The sequence below is a fragment of the Dermochelys coriacea genome, chromosome 12 (assembly GCF_009764565.3).
Source record: "Dermochelys coriacea isolate rDerCor1 chromosome 12, rDerCor1.pri.v4, whole genome shotgun sequence".
NCBI classification, from domain to species: Eukaryota; Metazoa; Chordata; order Testudines; family Dermochelyidae; genus Dermochelys; species Dermochelys coriacea.
This window is the reverse complement of record NC_050079.1, coordinates 14,124,259-14,144,164: the sequence shown is the minus strand read 5'-3', so window position 1 is coordinate 14,144,164 and position 19,906 is coordinate 14,124,259. Positions and strand designations below refer to the sequence as shown.

The 19,906-nt window shown below is 40.4% G+C and overlaps 1 protein-coding gene across 1 annotated transcript in view; it reads left to right on the top strand.

The window, feature by feature from the left end:
- The first annotated feature begins 7,402 nt into the window (after window positions 1-7,402).
- The window catches only part of CHD9 (chromodomain helicase DNA binding protein 9), a 193,864-nt gene continuing 181,360 nt past the window's right edge, over window positions 7,403-19,906 (top strand). The window contains 3 exon segments of the mRNA XM_043495245.1: window positions 7,403-7,563; window positions 17,088-17,288; window positions 19,033-19,123. The gene's annotated coding sequence lies outside the window, so the exon portion shown is untranslated.

Genomic DNA, 19,906 nt, shown 5'->3' with positions numbered 1-19,906 from the left:
TTGAGCATAAGCTTTCGTGAGCTACAGCTCACTTCATTAATCCCAAACCCTCACACTACTTATGCTTGGAGTGACAGGCGTCCTGTGATCGGACACTTATTGAAGCTTCTTGTTTTAGAATACAAGACATTGCATCAAGTGAAAACAATTTTCAGAATGTTTTCACTGTTAAAGTCTAATAGAAGGATTAATGGGAATGAAGAAAAATTAAGTATAATGAATAGACAATTTTGAAGCAAGCTTTATGTCTGTGACAAGGCAAAACAGAAAAATCCTTGCCTGAAACCATTTTAACTGAATCATGTACTGAGGGCTGTACCGACTTGTGGTTATGCCACTTATAACAGATGCTACCCTCCATAAACAGGAACATCACGGTTTGCAGCCCCAGGGTCCATTTTGTCGTGGTTTTTTTTTTTTTGTGAACTCCAGTCTAGCCACCTAGAAGAGCCATCAGACCTGTTGAATCTGACAATTGGCCAAGTATGTTTGCATCTCAAGAATCTTTCCCACTCCAGGCTTGTCACACACCAACACCTTATCCTACCTGGCTGTAAGCTTCTAGACCCTGATCCAGCAAGCCACTTATGCATATGCTTAAAGTTAAGCATGGCCAATGCAGCTAGCAAATGCCTTCTCTAAGTAACTGGTCTGGAGTCTACAAAAACTAGAACAAAAATCAGTGTTCTGTCCTAAAATACAAGTCAATGGAATTTATACTTCTACTTAGATTTAACCATGTGCTTAAACATTTTCTGAATGAAGGCCACAGCAAGACTACACCCTTTCTGTGAGCCCTCCCCGTCACGTAGAATCAAACCAAAAGTTGGGCTGATTTTATTAGTAAGTGGTGACCACTTAGCTTTTTTTATGCATACTAAACTGTGTTTGCCCTAACTATTTCCAGCAAATTATCACCCCTATGCAATGACTGGGAGGAGTACAAACAAATGATCAATCTGAAAGTGAGCACAGACTGAAGTCCATAAAGAGAAATAACTTAGAACTTCCAGATTTTTCAGCCACAGATCTCAAAGCATTTTACAGAAGAAAACAAGTATCAGTGTAGATGAGCTCGTGGCTATGCGAGTGGTCTGAAGGGTACTGTAGGTTTCAATTACTGTCTGAGCAGTTTTATTTAAAAACAAATATCTAGTTTTCCTGCTTCTGATCATTCTTAAGACGCTAATTTTGTGGGAAAGTAAGCGGGCTGAAGAATCTGATACTATTGAGTTATTTCACATGGGATGATGATGGAGGACTCTAGCCACAATTATCAGAATAGACCTCTCTGGTCATTCATCCTCAATTTTCTGTAAATGAGTTTTGAATTAGGCCCTACAATAGCACTGCAATAAAATGGCGAGAGTTGGCAAGTCTCACAACAGTGTGTTAGTCATGTGACTATTAAAATCACACCATTCATTTTCATTTTAATATAATGAAAGCTGCTGGCCCTTATAGTTATTGAGAAGTTTGAAAACATGAACCCATTGTACTGTAAAGGTTCAAAAACCAGAAGGTAAATAAGCCAGAAGGTATAGGGTTTTTTTCTTCTAAACTTTCTGATTTTTGAAGTCAGTCATGATTGTAGAAGGTGGGGTTGACTCATCATTTTTGCTTGAGGTTAGCATTATTGCTTTAAAGTCAACAGGAATATTTTGATTTGGCCACATACCCATTCTCTGCAAAGGGGTGATTTTCCCCATATAGGAGTAATGTCCTAAGAATCTCACTTTCTATAAAGGCCTGATGCAAAGCCCATGGGATTACTTCAGCCTACTTTAAGTTCTCTTAAAAAAGAGACTTTGCTAGCTTTATGTGGTTCAAAATTTAGCCAATAAAATGTTAATGTAACTTTTAAGGTATCGTGGAAGACAGTTGTCTTCAAAAATTACATCCCCCTGACTGTCTTGTTTGAAAAGCAAATATTGTAGCACAAACTGACTCTAAACAAAAGTGAAATTGACTTTATTTTCATTCTCCAAACTGAAATGTGAAAATAGTGCGCATAAATATTGAAGTTTAGACTTTTAGAGTAGTCACTTTAGTAGTGCAAGATATAGATAAGACATCTGTTTGCTTTTGTAATATTTTGAAGAATAAGTCATAACATCTCTTTGAAATACCATTAAAAAGTTTCAATTTTTGACTCAAGCCACAAAACATTTAAAATATGTTTATATGGTTACTAACTAAAAGATGGTAAAAAGATCTTGTCAGGGTTCCCTCCCCACTGTGAACTCTAGGGCCCAGATGTAGGGACCCACATGGAAGACCCTCTAAGCTTATTTCTAACAGCTTAGGGTAAAACTTCCCCTAGGCATAAACTCTTTGTCCTCAGAGGGTACGCTGCCACGACCAAGTGATTTAACAAAGAATCAGGGAAAGGACCACTTGGAGTTCCTATTCCCCCAAAATATCCCCCCAAGACCATACACCCCCTTTCCTGGGGAGGCTTGAGAATAATATCCTAACCCATTGGTTACAAAGTGATCACAGACACAAACCCCTGGGTCTTAGGACAACAGAGAAATCAGTCAGGCTCTTAAAAGAAACAACTTTATTAGAAAGAAAAAAGGTAAACGAAGCACCTCTGTAAAATTAGAAAGAAAGCTAATCTCACAGGGCAATCAGATTTAAAACACAGGATTTCCCTCTGGGCTAAAACTTCAGTTACAAAAAGAAAACCAAGAATACATCTTCCTCTCAGCACAGAGAAAAATCACAAACCAAAGTAAAAGTAAACTAACACATTTCCTTGCTAATACTTAGTAATTCTAATGGAGTTGGATTGCTTGCTTTCTTGAGCTCGCTCCAAAGCAAACAGAACAGAGGGACAAAAACCTCTCTCTTCCACCCCTCCCCACCAGCCATTTGAAAGTATCTTGTCCCCTTATTGGTCCTTTTAGTCAGGTGCCAGCCAGGTTACCTGAGCTTCTTAACCCTTTACAGGTAAAAGGACATTGTGCCTCTGGCCAGGAGGGATTTTTATAGTACTGTATACAGGAAGGTTGTTACCCTTCCCTTTATATTTATGACAGACCCATTTTGCCTGTGTGCAACAATGGGGTCAGAGAAAGCTTGTGTCTAGGTGCCTACAGCTCTGGTTGCCAAAAATAGTTCCAGTGCTATTTATTTTTTGAGCGTCAAGTTATTAAGGTCATAATGTACAAACATTTGAGTTACACTAGTATTGATCTAATTTCACTAAATGCAATTGAATTAAATCCATCTAATCTGCTCCAATATATTTATGCCTTAGGAAGCAAGAATTTATTAAATTGGTTCTGTGGCATAGTTTCCTTTCTGTATTTGTACAATTAAAGGAAATTATATATTTATGTCCATCTCTATAATTTGCTCATCTCTTAGGCACAATGAATTAACCATTATTCATTAATTAAATAATGCTTATACACTGGTATATGTAGTAGAGTGTGACAGCAAACAGCTAAACCCAAGGAATATACAATAGATGAGTTCTGAATATGAAATTACAAAATTACAAAAAAGTTTGGATTTTCAGGAGTAACTGAGTTGCAGCTGTAGAGAATGGCAATGCTGATCAGTTTATGAAGTTATTTGTAGTGCCAAATTTTCAAAAAGGCACAGGTGACTTTTCCACCTATAGTTTCGTGGGTGCAAGTGATAGTTTTTGGAGCCAGATCCTCCACTGGAAGTCAGTGGAACTACACAGACTAATCCCAGCCAAGCTCCAGCCCTTGATGTTTAAATACCCTATTTATAGAGGCATGTGTTCTTCATTATATCCAGTTTTGTCACTCCCTCAGTGGGGCTTCCTCTGCTTGCAGCTCCAGGAGGATGGACTTGTCAGTCATGGAGAGGTTTGGACTCTCCTTCTGGGAAAATTCCCAGTTCAGTATGTCTTCTGATAGTTACAGTTAGGAAAGCATTTAAGTTTTCAGACTTGAATCAGTTACTTGAAGCTTTGCCTTCCCCCTTTGCCACTCCAACCCCAGGCATTTTTCTTGGCAGTTTCTGGCCTTTTAGAAATGCTTGGCTCCCCAGCCTACAGTAGCTCCCTACATGTGCTGGAATTCAAATGACAATTCAGTCAATAGAGAGCCAGAAAAGACCACCTCTCTGCTTAATTGCCCTCACTCTTACTTAGAAAGAAACCTTATGACTGCTACTGATCCAAGTAACATCTCCCACCAGTGCAAAACTTTTTTCAGCAATCCCTGACTTCAGTCCCTTTGCTAGTTCCTGCTTAAAGCAAATATGTGCAGCAGCTCCCTAGCATGAGGTAGAATGGAAGGCACAGCTGGGTCAGAGGGTAGCAGCCAGAATGCAATCATTTAATTTCCATTTGCAAGCCTATCGTCTCCAGGCAATCTTTTTACCACCTTTTTGCACCTTCAGCCACAGTTTGCTGGTCAGCTCTCTCCTTAACCCCACCCCGTTCCCCAACCATTACATGCTCTTCAGACACTCTGTGATTTTTAACCAGAGTACTCCACATGGCCACTAATGGACTCTAGAGACTGATCCAAAGCCCAGTGGCTACCGGGAACCTTTCCCTTGACTTCAGTGGGCTTCAGACCAAGACAGTGGTCCTCTTTAACACATGAATTCAAATGATGGTGAACCAGTGGTTCCTGGAAATCACAGTATATTGGTTCTACCATAAAATGTGGTATCAAACCTTTGAACTGATGTTATACAAATTTGTCCACCTCCAACCATCCAAAAAGGAAGGGATTCAAAACTCCCTGAACCATCATCTGAAGACTGAAACCATTGTCTAAGTCCTAGAGGACCAGAATTGTAGGTTCCTCCCCCTCTCAATCATCAAGGAAATAAGAGAAAGCATGTGTTTTAGACTTTATGAAGATGAACTTCCTATTCAGAGCATCAAGCTTCCAAATGGGGTCTTTGCAGTTCTTCATCCAGGCAATGAGTGAGCAAAATTCTCTGGATGTACAAAGTGACTATTTCCATGTTCCTATTCTTCAATTGCACTAGTGACTCACATGTTATGCCATTGTGGCCCAATATTTTTAGTTTAAGACTCTACCATTCTGCCTGACTACAGGTCTGAGAGCATTTACCAAAATTATAATGGTGCTGACAGCCACATTACAGAAGTGGGACAACTGGCTGACTAATGCCAACTTGAAATTATTATAAAAATATGCCTTCTCTCTATGTAAATTTGTTCATTATCTATTTTGCTTTGAGGGATGGGTGAGGGGAGTGCTGGTTCATTTCTTTTGGGAGACAAGAAATCATTGGAAAAAACTCAGCTATATTTCCCAAAATATTGTATGTAAGGAGCAGTTGAGATTGTGGGGGTGGGATTAGGACGTAAATGGGGGAAATTCATCAGAACTAGTAAGTAGCAGAGTTTATAAACTTAAACTTTACTAATTATTAGTGGTGCTCTTTTTGGACATAGGATTAAAACCTTGGGGCCCAGGTACTGAATGAAAAAAATTGAAGTAGGGGTATCTAAATATCACATTTTCAATTTGTCATAAATACATAAACAAGTACAACAAATTAAGACCCACATAATATTTTAATGTGCATATATTGAAATTTAACTGAGCTATTCAGGAAGTGCACATAAAGTATTTGTACATCAAGTACAGCCTGTTTAAAATGATGAGAATGCTCACCCACTTTTGTAAAGCTGTGAACTATGGTTGAAAAGTTTCAGAGTAGCAGCTGTGTTAGTCTGTATTCGCAAAAAGAAAAGGAGGACTTGTGGCACCTTAGACTAACAAATTTATTTGAGCATAAGCTTTCGTGAGCTACAGCTCACTTCATCGGCCCCCACTGTTCCTAGACATTCTTGTTTCAGAGTAGCAGCTGTGTTAGTCTGTATTCGCAAAAAGAAAAGGAGTACCCGTGGCACCTTAGAGACTAACAAATTTATTAGAGCATAAGCTTTCGTGAGCTACAGCTCACTTCATCGGATGCTCTAATACATTTGTTAGTCTCTAAGGTGCCACGGGTACTCCTTTTCTTTAGACATTCTTGTTAACTGCTAGAAATAGCCCACCTTGCTTATCACCCTGAAAGGTTTTCCTCCTCCTTTCCCCCCCTCCCCCCCGCTGGTGATGGCTCATCTTAAGTGATCACTCTCCTTACAGTGGGTATGATAAACCCATTGTTTCATGTTCTCTGTGTGTGTATATCAATCTCCCCACTGTATTTTCCACTGAAGTGAGCTGTAGCTCACGAAAGCTTATGCTTAAATACATTTGTTAATCTCTACGGTGCCACAAGTCCTCCTTTTCTTTTTACGGTTGAAAAATGTGATTTAAGGACAAAAATTAAAGAACTATAATTTGTAGCTATAGCTGTAGATTATTATTTTTTTTTTGCACGCGGAAATAGACACACTGTCACAGTTGTTAGCACAGTGCTTTGAAAAAGTGGCCTTAAACGACTCTGAGGCCGGGGTCAGTACTCTGTCTAGTATGCCCCCTGGGAACCCAGAAGGGGTCGGTATCTTCGTTTAAAAATGAAGTGGAAACACGAGGGCAGTTTCCTTAGTGAGCCTAAAAGTCAGGCCCGGCCCCAGCGCGCCCCTGCTGCAGGGAAGTAGCGGGTCACAGCGAACACGTCTCGGGGAGACTCGGCAGGCCCTGGCGACAGAACTGCGGCGTAAGGGGCACAACGGCTTTACTCCGCCGCACGCAGCCTGGAGCCCAGTTCCTCAGGCAGCGGGGGGGGGGGGCCGGGGCTTCTAGCTGACGGCAGCCACGGGAGTGGTGGGGGAGGAGGCGGGGGGCGGTCGGTATTGAACGGGCCTGCCCCTGAGCCGAAAGCGTCCTTACCCCAGGGGGTCAGCCCCCGTCCCCTCTCCCCGCCCGTCGGCGCAGCAGGTGCGAGAGCCATGCCCGCGGGGCTGGGACCGGCGAGGGGAAAGGAAGCCGCGGCAAGAGGGCGCCACTGTCCGCCGGAGCGCTCCGCTCTCCCCTCGGCTTTCCCCGGCAGCGGGGCCTACCCCAGTCTCCAGGTCTCTGCGGGAAGCTCCAGAGTAAACGCGCCCGGGATTGGCTTCCGCCAGGGAAGGAGGGGGGGGGGGCCATATTGGATCAGCGCATCGCTCCGCTCACGCACCATTTTATCAGCGGCTCGGATGCTTTCATCTGCCTGGAGGCCCCGCCCCCGCCCAGGGCGTCTCCCTCCCCTCCCCCGCCCCTGCGGGTTGTGGAAGCGTGAGGAGAAGCTGTGCCGAGGAAGGGGACGCGCGCGCGCGCGCGCGCCTCCCAGCCCCACGCCGCCTCTTGCGCACGCTCCTCCCTTCCTCACACCCCCTCGCCGACCCTCTCCCCCCTCCTCCCCGCAGAGGCACCGTGTCAGCCTGCGGAGGCGGCCCCGGCCGGGTGGCCAATCAGCGAGTGGGTGACAAATATGCAAATGTTCCCCCCCCCCCCAGCCCGTCCCCTCGGGTTCGCTGGGGCTGGTGGGGTCGTGGCGCGGAGCTAGTGAAACTTCGCCCATAACCCTCCTGTTTCTCTGCCCGGGCGGGGGAAGAGCAAATCACGCCGCGCCGCCTCCTCCCGGGCCTGTGCCAGCCGCCTGGTAAGTGGTGTCCCCAGCCAGCGGTTGCCTGCGCACCCCGCGGGGCCGGAGAGGCCGGGGGATTCCCCGAGGGGGGAAGGGAGCCGCCGCCGCCCGGTTCCCCCGGCTTCTGGGCGAGGCAGGGAGCTGTCAGGCGCGGGGCATCGCCTCTCCCCACGCGTGCCGGCCAGACGGCCGCGGCCGTGGAATGGCGAACCCGGCGGTGAGTGCGTGCGAGGGGCCGGGCTGCTCCCCGCCGCCCCCGGAGCAGGCCGCGCTTCAGGTGCCAGAGACACGGGCTGGCCCTGGCTTCCCCCGCCCACGCGAGGGGACGGCGCGGCCGGGCCTGCTCTCGCCCTGCCTAGGCTGAGCCTGCTTCCGCCCCCTCGCCGGGCAGGCGCGGGGCGACGGGCACAGTCTGGGTCGCCCCTGCCCCTCGCCCCGGCAGCGCCTGGGCCCGAGGCAGGGTGGCGGGGCGGGAGGGTTGGAGCCGGCCCCAGCATGCAGTAGGTGGCCCCAGCATACCGGGCGGGCAGGCAGGCGGCGGAGGGAGAGGGATGGCAGCTGGCTGCCCACCCGGCAAGTGGGCGAGGCGGCCGGGGGAAGACTGGCGAGGTTGGAGCTGGCCGCCCGCTGAGAGGGCGGTGCAGGTGGAGAGGGAGGCTGAGGTTGGAGCTGGCCGCCCCCTGGGCGGCGGGGGAGGGGAGCCGAGCGGAACGGAGCTGGCTGCACGCTGGGCAAGGGGGCGTGTTGGATCTGGCTACCGATGAGGCAGGGGAGGGGTGCGCTTTGGGGTGTGGGCGGTGGACTTGGCTTCTCCACCAGGCGGGGCGGGGGTGGGGGGATGGGAGGCTGCAGATTAAAAAGGTTTGGAGTGCAGATTGTGAGGGTTGCTAATAGGCCAGGTTGGGGTGGGGTCTAAACTGGGTCCCTGGGATGGCCCGGTCAGGGTGGTCATTTTGAGGCTGTCTCCCTACTGGATGTGTGAGGTGGATAGGCACAATATCTCTCAGGCGAGTGCGTCTCCACTGAAGGCGGGAGGCTTGTGACAGCAGTAGGTCCCTTTGCCTCAGCCGAAAGCTAACAGGATGGTGTGGAAGAAAACCTATTTCCCAGACAGGTTGGGGTGGAGGAAGAACATTCAAGAAGTCTCTCTTTGCAAAGGTGACATCAAGGCCCTCATCTCTTAGGAAGGTTTTCACCCCCCTTATTCACGTTTGCATGCAAAAGACCATATCCACAGTAACTAAAAACTTTAATGAAAGCCGTATCACCTCACCATGAGGAGATGCAGACAGATCTGGTGTTTCCTATAGAGGAGAGACTGAAGAGCCTTGGGCCAGCAGGCATGGTTGCTGTGGAGCAAATGGAGACTGTGGACAGAGAAAAGGGAAGGTTTAATAAATATAATGCTACAACAGCCATGATAGTGCTAGAAAGGATTTTGACCTTCTTTGCCCCTTTTCTCTGAAGTCTTATGACTTTGCTTTTAAAAGTAGTTGTCTCTGAGCTTCCACCACAAGAAAAGTAGACTTGTCTGTCATAGGAGGTTTCTGTACTCCATTTCACTTCTGGGCCAATCCAGAAACACCAGTTTGTTAGGTGCAAGCTTTATACCATCTTTTTCATTTAATTTAACAGTAGTCACAGCTGAAAACTTCCGAGTATCTTTTTAGTAGAAAGACTATGTTGGACTTTGTAGATAAATAGTTTCTACTTCCTTTCATATCTTTGAGCAGTTACAGAGTTTCTATCTAGCAAGGGTTGTGAATTTTGGTTTAAATCTGTAGGTGAAATAACCTATATTATACCACTGACTTCCTTCAAGTGGTAAACAAAATCTTACAACCTATTTGTTTTACTTCAGATTTTGATAATTACTTAAGTGAGAGAGCAAAATAATATTCTGCTTATTTCCTGACAGTCATGTGGTCTCCACCCAAAAAGACAACCTGTTATGTTCCTGCTTGTAGGCATCTGTTAATTCTTTAACTGTTCAGACACATTCGCTTGATGGGGCTCCAAAACACCACTGACTTAAATTTGTTTTTTTAAGTCATGAAGAACATACAAAATAAATTCTTACTCTCACATAAGCAATTCACAGAGCGGTGCTTTTAACAGTCATAGATATCATAACAATTAACCGTCCACAGGAAAAATATTCTCCGTAGTGAAACTGTTACTTCTAGGATATCTTCAACAAAAGCTTGTCAGCAACAATCAATATTTTGCCATTCTAGGAACATCACAATATGCAATTTGCCAATTGTGCATTGCATGACGTTGGAAACAAATAGGGCAATATTATGCCAAACGTGTCTTCATTAATTTGAGTATAGAGATATACTCAAAGATCATGCTAAAATCATTAATTTAGTCAGTGTTACTTAAACTGTTAGTATTCAGCCACATATACAGTGTGTCAGCAAATGGTTCGGTATATAAGCTCCTAATAGATCTTTACAGTGAAGAGTAGCCCAACTCCTCCTTCCCTCCCCCCCCCCCCCCAAGACTTGTTGGACTCCTGTCCCTCATTATTATGACTAATCTGATTTTTTTTAAAAGATGCTGAGTAGCTTCAGCTCCCACTGACTTCTACATGAGCAGTGGATGCTGAGGGCTTCTGAAAATCAAGCCATGCATTCCTAGTCATTTTTGATTAGGTAAATGATGAAAGCTCAGAGTGGGGGGGAAATATGTTTTTAGTGATTGTATCTGTAAAGTGCTCTGATTTGGACCATCACACAGGGACTGTGAAGGCCTTAAAAGCAGACCTTTTTCATGTGTTTCCTTTCTATAAAATAGACAAGAGCCAGTGACTGAGAGAGATTAAAAATGAGATTGACACAATTTTATTATACTCCTCTACTCCTGTGACATTAGGTAATAGGTATGTTTTAATTTAAACATGCTTCCAGCCCTCCACCCCAGTGTGGGGAGCACTAGCAATTCTTTATTTTGTATTATTTATTCATTTAACGTTTTGATACAAACTTCATTTAATGTAAACTATAACTCATACTTGAAATATTATAAAATGAATAGGTCAACCACACAACTCTGTAGAGATTATCAGGAAGGATTCCTTAATGTGTTGCCTTGTCATGCAAATATCAGGCCTGCTGTATAAGTCCTTGTGTCTACTTTAAGTAAATGTCTAGACTTTGGAGCATCGCATTATTTTGGTAGGAATGATGAACAGAAGTTGGAGCAGAAGGAGGAGAATGCAGTGTTCTAGTTTGGTCCTGCACAGTTCTGGGTTACAGTAATAGTTGTGATTCCTATGCTACCCACAAACTGAGTCCTGAGTAAATTTTCTCTGGTCTTCTTACTTATTATAGATCGTTTCATTCCATTTACTTCTCTGATCATTCCTGTTACAGCCACTGTTCCTTTCAGACTAAGGAGCAGACTCCTCAATACACTCGAGGAAATCTCATTCTCTGTCAGGCTCAGACTGCATTATGTTTTCCCCTTTCTCTCAGTCAGCCTCTTTCCCAGACTAGAGGCAGAGCTTTCAGGAACATGAAGGATCTGAAGTCACCTTAACGGATGTACCCAAAGCCCAGTCATGGGATTTTGTGAGTCCAGATTTCTAAGAAATGACAGCTGGATTCCCACTGTCATTTGGACTCCCCAAGGGGCATCTCTCCTGTTTAGCCAAAGGAAGCAGTGAAGACTTTTCTTTATCTTCACCATGTTGAATTTGCAGGGATGCAATAACTCCAATATGAGTTGCTAGCACTTAATTCAAATACGATCAGAGTGTGCTGATCATTTTTTATTTCCCTGGCCAGCTCATGTAGGCAAGAGAGAACTTGTTTGGCCATTGGCCATCTGAATGTAGAGCCTCTTCTTTTTAATGTAAATTCTGGGTATTTCACTTTTTGTGCAACATTCTCATAAAGAATACATAAAAAAGCTAAAAGAAAAGGAGTACTTGTGGCACCTTAGAGACTAACAAATTTATTAGAGCAAAAGCTTTCGTGAGCTACAGCTCACTTCATCGGATGCAGCCGATGAAGTGAGCTGTAGCTCACGAAAGCTTTTGCTCTAATAAATTTGTTAGTCTCTAAGGTGCCACAAGTACTCCTTTTCTTTTTGCGAATACAGACTAACACGGCTGCTACTCTGAAACCTGTCATAAAAAAGCTAGATGCTGTTGCCGTCTAAAAAGATCACCTGTTGGAGGAACTGATAGAATATTGAACTGTAAAAAGCAAATAAAAATAAATTGTGGTATTAGAACAATGTGGCAAGTGAAAGCACACATTAGGCATTTTAATCTATAACACACACTGAGAGAGGTAAATATTTAGAAATGCTGAGTTTATTTTATTGTATGGGTATATTTTCAGCACGATGCATGTGCAGCTAGAGAGACAACTACATTTTAGTGAGAGCTCATTTAAGGTGTTTGGGTTGCAGCATTTGAGACCAAAGTTCTCTCTTTCATGTTACCCTGCCACCATGCTTCATTTATAAAACTGGGGAGAACATACTTGGGGTGAGGTGGGTGGTTCTGTCCTCAGTTTCACTCCGTTCTTGGCTTGTTTGAGGACAAAGGTGCAAGTGTGATATAGACAACATTTGTACTGAGACCTCCAACTTGATTCAGCCTGAACACCAAACAGATGTCTGATATTAGCATGTTTGGCTACTATGTATAACTTTGAGTAAATTTGTGGATCATAACTTTGATATTCCTTGGGGGTTTTTTTGGTTTACCTTTTTTTTGTTTGTTTTAAAGACCAAAAGGGATGTTTGTGATCATCTACTCCAGGGGTTCTCAAACTAGGGGGGTCAGGACCCCTCAGAGGGTCACGAGATCATTACATGGGGGGTCGCGAGCTGTCAACCTCCACCCCAAACCCTGCTTGCCTCCAGCATTTATGGTGGTATTAAATATATTTAAACAGTGTGTTTAATTTATTAGAGGGGTCGCACACTGAGGCTTACAATGTGAAAGGGGTCGCCAATAAAAAAAAAAGTTTGAGACCCACTGATCTAGTCTGACCTCAAAAACACTGACAACTTGAGGTTTTTGTTAATTTATGAAATCAACCACTTCAAAGCTTGTACTTGGATAAAAAGTAGCAGAGTCCATCACAAAATGAGGAAATCCTATTCATTTTTTGTGGTCAAATACTAATTTTGACTCTGCTTTATCTAGCTAATAGAAAATTTACTAACAGTGAGTACCAAATTGATCTTCTCCTTCAGTGTGGTGTTAGCTACTCTCCTTTATGTAACAGGAATAAAAACAGTTTTCTATGCTTAAAAAAATTAGAAGTTTAGATAGTCTCCCAAAATTCATTCTAGAAAATTACATAGGCTTTCACTAGTAAATAAAATTTAATAGCTTCATGTAATTACTTTAAAGTTTAACATGTTACTGAACGTCATAAGAGAAAAACTTGTGATAGCTTCTGAAGACTTTTTCTTACATATAATGGCATAATCTTCTATCCCTTTAATAATATGAATAACATGAACTTGCTGTCATTTCTGTATAGGGTGGGTTGATTTACATGGCCACTTTGAATCAATTTAAATGAGCATGCAGGAAACCTTGATTTAAATAATCAATTTTAATCTTGTTTTGCATGCACTTTTTCATTATTTTCCTGAAGAAAGGTTGATTCTCACTGGCTGGCAACCATTCAAACATGTTGATTGCAACTAAATATAGCCTTTACACTTAATTGAATGCTGCTTTTTGCTAACCAGGAGGATACACTATATCTATATACATTAATTTAAGCAATTACTTAGCTTAACTTAAATTTATTTAGGTTCTTAATTATTAAAAAATTTAATTGTTAGAAAATAGTGAATGATACATTTCTGATTTATGCTCTAATTGGATAGAAATTCAAATTAAATTTTAAATGTACAGAAATGGCATTTTAAATTTAGTACTACTTTAAATGTGCTGGATACATAAGGGAAAAACAGTTTATCAAAACGTGTTTTGCCTTGAAAACAAACTGATTTATTAAACAAAGAAAATATTTTCTATAATTGGCAAATTTAACTGACTGTGGTTGGTCACCATGTCCTTCAAGATTTTAGAACTAGTAGATCTCATTTTCTTGTGCTTTTTCAACTCCTAGTTGGTTTCTCAGCTTTGAAGGAGACATTTTTTGAACTAAACTAGTTGAATAAACTGAAATAAGAAAGTATTCTCTCTGCACTTTCAGAAGAGGCTATTGCTGTCCAAAAACTGGTTAGCACTTCAACAAACTCTTGTTCCAGGTGCTAAATCACTGACTTACACCAATTCTTTAAAATTTAGCAGCAAATATATCACACATTATATTTTGTATTTAGTTTAAATTATTTTTGTAGATTATAGTGAGTTAAGCCCTTATTAATATAAATTGTCAATTTAAAATTACATTTTAAATTGGTACTTTTAAAAAAAAGTCTCATTTAATTTAAATTAAAACTGGCTTTTTTTTTTATTTAAAAAAAATCATTAAACTTTTTTTATCCACTATATTATTGGAAATGAATTTAGGCCTGGTTCTCTTTTCATACTATAGTACCTCAGGTGTAATGCCATTGAAGTTAGTGGAATTAAACTGTTGGTAAAACCATGTAAATGTGAAAAGAATTGGGCATTGGGTCTTTGTTTCTTGATGGCTGCAATGTTCAGTTTTTCAGAATATTTATCACCATTTTTCAGAAGTCACAATAAAATTTAGTCTCTAATATAGATCTTTTGTCTTCTGAGAAATTCACAATTATAATCCCCAGAACACACTTGTGAAATAGGTATGTGTTTACTGATTTACTGATGGGTGGCAGTGAAACAGGTTGTGACAAAAGGTGTTGATGCTAAAATGGGATAAGAACTCAGGTGTTTCTATCTTTCCACTGCTGTGCTCAGATGTCTAGAATTCAAGAAGGTATTCTGAATCCATGGTCTCTGCTGAAATCATAATTGTGAAAGGCTTCAGAGTAGCAGCCGTGTTAGTCTGTATTCGCAAAAAGAAAAGGAGTACTTGTGGCACCTTAGAGACTAACAAATTTATTTGAGCATAGGCTTTCGTGAGCTACAGCTCACTTCATCGGATGCATAATTGTGAAAGATAATGAAATTCTCATTAAGATACTTACAGTTTAAGATACTGTCACTTTGCCTCTTTTCTAACTTAAAAACAAAATAAATTCAATCTATTAAGGAAGTCTAAAACTTTTGTGCAATGCATTGTTTGCGACCGATAATGTCAAATCTGTATTAGAGCACTATTATAATGTTAGAGAAGTTTTATGTGCTCTTCGTCTCAAAGATGTGGGGCTTTCCTTGTGAATAAATGTGATGATGAGAGGGAAGCCTGAAACTGCACTTTCTTTTGCACAATATATAGTGGAATATCTGTGGCACCTTAATCTGAGCTTCATTGAGGCTTGAAATTCCGTTTTTCTGAATTTGCACAAAAAATTACTTATGCTTATGTGTAAATAGTCTTCAGTTCTGTCAGTCTGTGTTCAAATCAGCCTTAGTCAACAGCAAAATAAATATGGCCTCTGCTTTGACCTTTGTTTACACCCTTGTTCACTTAATAAAGTTGTCACAGGTCAGAAAACCATCACACAACTTGGTGGCTGGCAATAGCTCACCAGGACAGTCATGACACTGGAATACCAGAGTTACTGAAGGTTAAGATTAATGTGTATTAGTAGAGTTGTACGATGAAAGAAGTTAGATTGTGAAATGGGTTAGTAGTTCATTATTTTATCTCTGGAGATCTGTAATGAAATATTGTTTTAGGCCACAAGAGAAAATGAGAGCGAGCTTTTACCTGTTCTTAGTGAATATTTGTCCATATCACACAACTTCCACTTAATTGCTCAGGAAAAATCTTGGACTGCAGAAATGGGGGTACTGCAGATCAGGTTTGAGGTGCATTGGCAGAACTTGTGACAAAACTTGAATGATGATTTGAATCTATCTTGGGTGTAGCAAAGCTTCTGTAGTTGTCTCCTAAGTTATCACTTATTTTTGTAAATACTAAAAACTTACTAGAAGCATCTCCTATTTTATCCTAAATAATGAAAAAAGCAAATAAACATTTTACCTCCTTCCCCAAATTAAAATGTTTTCCTAATCTTATAATAGGCCTTGGTTTCCACACAGGTCACTTAAAGAATATATTTCATTCTGATCTTCCAAGGGAAAAGTATGTTCTTCATATTGGCATGTTCAGATAAGCTATATTTGGGTGAGGAAATGGAGAACTTTGGTTCACTTTCGGTTATAAAGTGAACCAGGATTCACTGTATGGAATCCTGAAACTTGTCAAAATCACTACGGAACCTTTCACAGATAATTTTTGGAAAAGCCAGATAAAAGTAATCTTGTAAGAGTAGAATAGATAATATTTTGTTCCCTTTTCCAGTAATTTTACCATTGAAATTTTGGACCCCGACAGTTTTTCTCCCATACAGAAGTTTTGGATTAGCATATCTCCTTTTTCTAAGAGCAGAATATTCAGACTGTTTTAATTCCTTCTTATCTCAACATGTTAAAATCAACTTTACTGACAAGGTGCAGTGCACACTTGTGTTGGTACCAGTGTTTGCAAAGAAATATTCTTAATCCAGCAAGTTTTTTCTACAACGTTTGAATAGTCTTATTTGAAATCAAACCTTCTGTTGTATGTGCTTCTTGTATACAAGTAAATAGTCTTTAACTTACCAGTTTTCTATTATCATGAGTTTTATGTGATATCACAATTTGTTAAAATTGAAGCAGAGTGATTATCCAAAATAAACTGAAATATTGTATTCCACTTTTTACTAATGTATATGGAGAGTCTAAATTGAATGGTAGATTGTTTTTGTTTATGGTTCCAGATGATTTCTTTTTAATGGTGATGCTTTGGCTCCATCAAGAGTCTGTTAGGGATTCTCAGAGTTGCACAGTTTGTACATGTATGCAGAGGAAGATCCTTTTTTTTTTAAATTTTTTAAGTATTGGTATTTTACAAAAGAATACTGGTCTCCTTGTTTTGGTAATGGCAGATCATTTTTTTAAAAGGTGTTACCTCTCTGATAGCTTTGTTCAAATGAGCCATATTTGGAAAAAATCTTTTTTTCCAGTTCAAGTTGATAATTGGTCCCTACAATTTATATACAACATATTAATCCCATCCACACATTTCAGGACAAACAATAGGGTTCCCTTTTAAACCACAGAAGCTTTACTAAACTCCTTTTGAGTTGATGCATCATGTAACTACTCATTATAAGTTTGGCAAAATAACTAATTGACCTCACAAAGTAAAGAAATACTGGTTTCAGAGTAGCAGCCGTGTTAGTCTGTATTCGCAAAAAGAAAAGGAGTACTTGTGGCACCTTAGAGACTAACAAATTTATTAGAGCATAAGCTTTCGTGAGCTACAGCTCACTTCATCGGATGCATCATTGTCATTGAGCTATCTGTTTGCATGGGTAACACTTTGTAATGCTTTAATAATCCCTTGTTTTTCTCATTACTTCATCCTTTGTTTCTTCTTTCTTTTTAATACAAGATTCTTCAAAGCCACAAACATTCCATGGTTGTCTTAATATCTGAGGCTGGTCAAGCAAGTGGTCTCTCTTGGCTTCAGGAGTGAGAATCCTCTTTTTCCTATTCTGAGTTATTGACAGAATCAATTTGAGGAAGAATTTGTGATTGACAGCTATGTTTCAGATAACAAAACATTTAAGCAAGCCAATGTTTGCCACAGTTGGTAAGTACAGAAATCAGTTTTCTGTAATTGGGATATTCTTAATCTGTAAACTAGTGGGGAGGGAAATGTTTGATTGCGAGATCATGGTTTATTTTTTCCAGATTAAATTAGATAACGTTGTAAATAAAATACCAATAATCTCTGTGTTGCAAAACCTTATGCTATAGTTTAGCCTGTTTGTAGTATTTCTTAACCAATTAACTCTTTGTTGTTCAGAAAAGTTGTTTGTATATTTAGTAATACTTGACCTTTAAACTCTCTAGAAGTATCAGGTCTCACCTTGTTTGGCAGATGGGAAGAGAGGTTTTTGAATCTCAAAAGGGATCTCAGATTTTTTTTCTGTTGTGATATGAAATCACAGTATAAGAAGAAAATCTAAAGGAAACTTTTCTGGATATTCTTATACAAAATTCTTACATATCACTTAAGATAGTAGAGGACAGATTAGAGGATGTTTCAGAATAATTGTCTAATTATTTTAGACAAAATCAATTTCTGTTTTTGCATCAATTAGAAATCAATTTTTAGAGTACAAGAATTCCTAACGTAGAACAGCCTGTAAGTAGGCTAGGCATACTTCAGTCTACCAACTTTTGAATGAGTTTACAAGTTATTAAATGAGAAAAGAAGGGCAGATAGTGCAGCATGTATGTCAAGAGTGCGTACTAAGTACAGTTTTAATGTGAAGTTACCAGCTTATGACAAACAGTTCTTGTTATCTTGATAACTCTGTTGTGCATTATTTGGAAGATGCAAGGAAAATGAGTTGTATCCTCTTCAAGTATTGGGAAGTTACAAAAAATAAAATGATGTAAAATTAAGAATAACACTTGACTAATAAATTTGTGAATGCACATTAATGAAAGATCTCCTGAGAAAAATCTCCTGACAAGGCTTGTATTTAACAGAATTTAAGGCTGCTCTATCTGCCTAGGAAAAGGATCATGTTTTTGTATAGGGAAATCTATCTATAAAAGCATATTGATATAGAATGTAAATCCACTTATTTCCCCCCTTTTTACTTCCCACGCAGCATTGGGGAAGGGGGATAGTATGCTTCATTGTGTTTTCTCTTTTCCAGGGATCCCAGAAGCTTTTACTTCTCCCCTCACCCTTCCCCTTCCCCGCAGTGTGTTTGCACATTTGGTGCCTCTTCTAGGCTCTGTGGGCTCCACTCCCCGCTATGTCCAATGGGGGATTGGAGCATGACTCTCGAGTAAGTGCACTTCCCCCAATTCAGCAATATTACTTGATATTGGCAAGTACATCTGTTAAGCCCTGGTGTGTAATCACAGCAACCTTGGCTTTCCCTTCTGCTATCAGCTAAATAGTTTAATGTATAAGCATTGGCAAGTTTCAGCCTCAGCCCTTAAGAACACGATTTATTCAGTCTTGAAAATTATCATATTCTTTATATTCAGCACTTTTAAGTAGTGATAAAAATTTTAAAATTCCAGCACAAAATCTGTCTACGTATCTATTACAATGATGGTCCGTCTCCCTTTCATTTTGTCCTTTTCCAGTCATATTAAAAAAAATACCTTCACTTATCTTAGGGAAGTGAGCAAATAGACATTTGCAAAATTGCTTTAAAAATCTCCCTTATTTATGAATACATGTATATTCTCATGTTTCCCAAGTGATCAAGGCCATAGATGTACTCAGTAGTTGAATTATCAGATGCTAAGATATGACCTTGATGTGTGGTTGTGATTTGTCTTTTGTTACTGTGCTTTACTTTCAGGTCCCTAATGATAATGAGCTACCTATTTTGGGGTAGGCATCACCCTGAGTTACTTCACTCTTCACAAAGGATATGCACTCTTAATTCATGGGTAAGGATTCTTTTGATTTTTGACTTTTGTGATTTTATCAAGTATCTTACAGAATGAAGAAAATTCAGTAAGAACATTTCACTTTCAACCATTTATTTTTCAGATTCTTCTGTGTTAATCAGAGAGTTTACATCAAAGAGTTTGTATTAGCCTGTAGTAATTTTGAACCTGTTTTGACTAATAAAAGCACATTTTAGGAACCGAATAATCTCTTAATAAGTATCAGTGTCTTAACTCAGCCACCTGATCTTGGTGATTTTTTGAGTGAGAGGAACCGAATGATTGAGTTTATGTACATATTCAAAAGTTGGTCTATGAAACTACTTTTATGGAGTGTAAAATGAACCAATTTTTACTCTGGAAAAATAGTCTGCATTTTCAAATTAGAGTTTTCATGTGGATGGAGAGTCTGTTCAACAGAGGTCTTTTATACACTTTCCTCCTCCAGGCAAAGAGGGAAAGACTGAGAACTTCATGAGTCTGTTTTCGGTTTTTATATTGATATGCTTTTTAATGCTTTGAACAAATATAATCTGAAACATACTGCATATGTATTTTCATTCACTTAGTGAGCAGAATAAACCCACGTATAGTAGTAAAAGATCTGACTTTAGGGAGAATCTGAGATGCTTTTTAAATGGACAATCATATTCTAGTTTTGTTGTTCTTCTCTAAACATCCACCACTTTCATATGTAAGAAATTGGTCATGCTATGCTGGATTTTAAAAAAACCACACACACAACTTTTCAGCATATTATAAAAGCACCATTTGCAGCTCCAT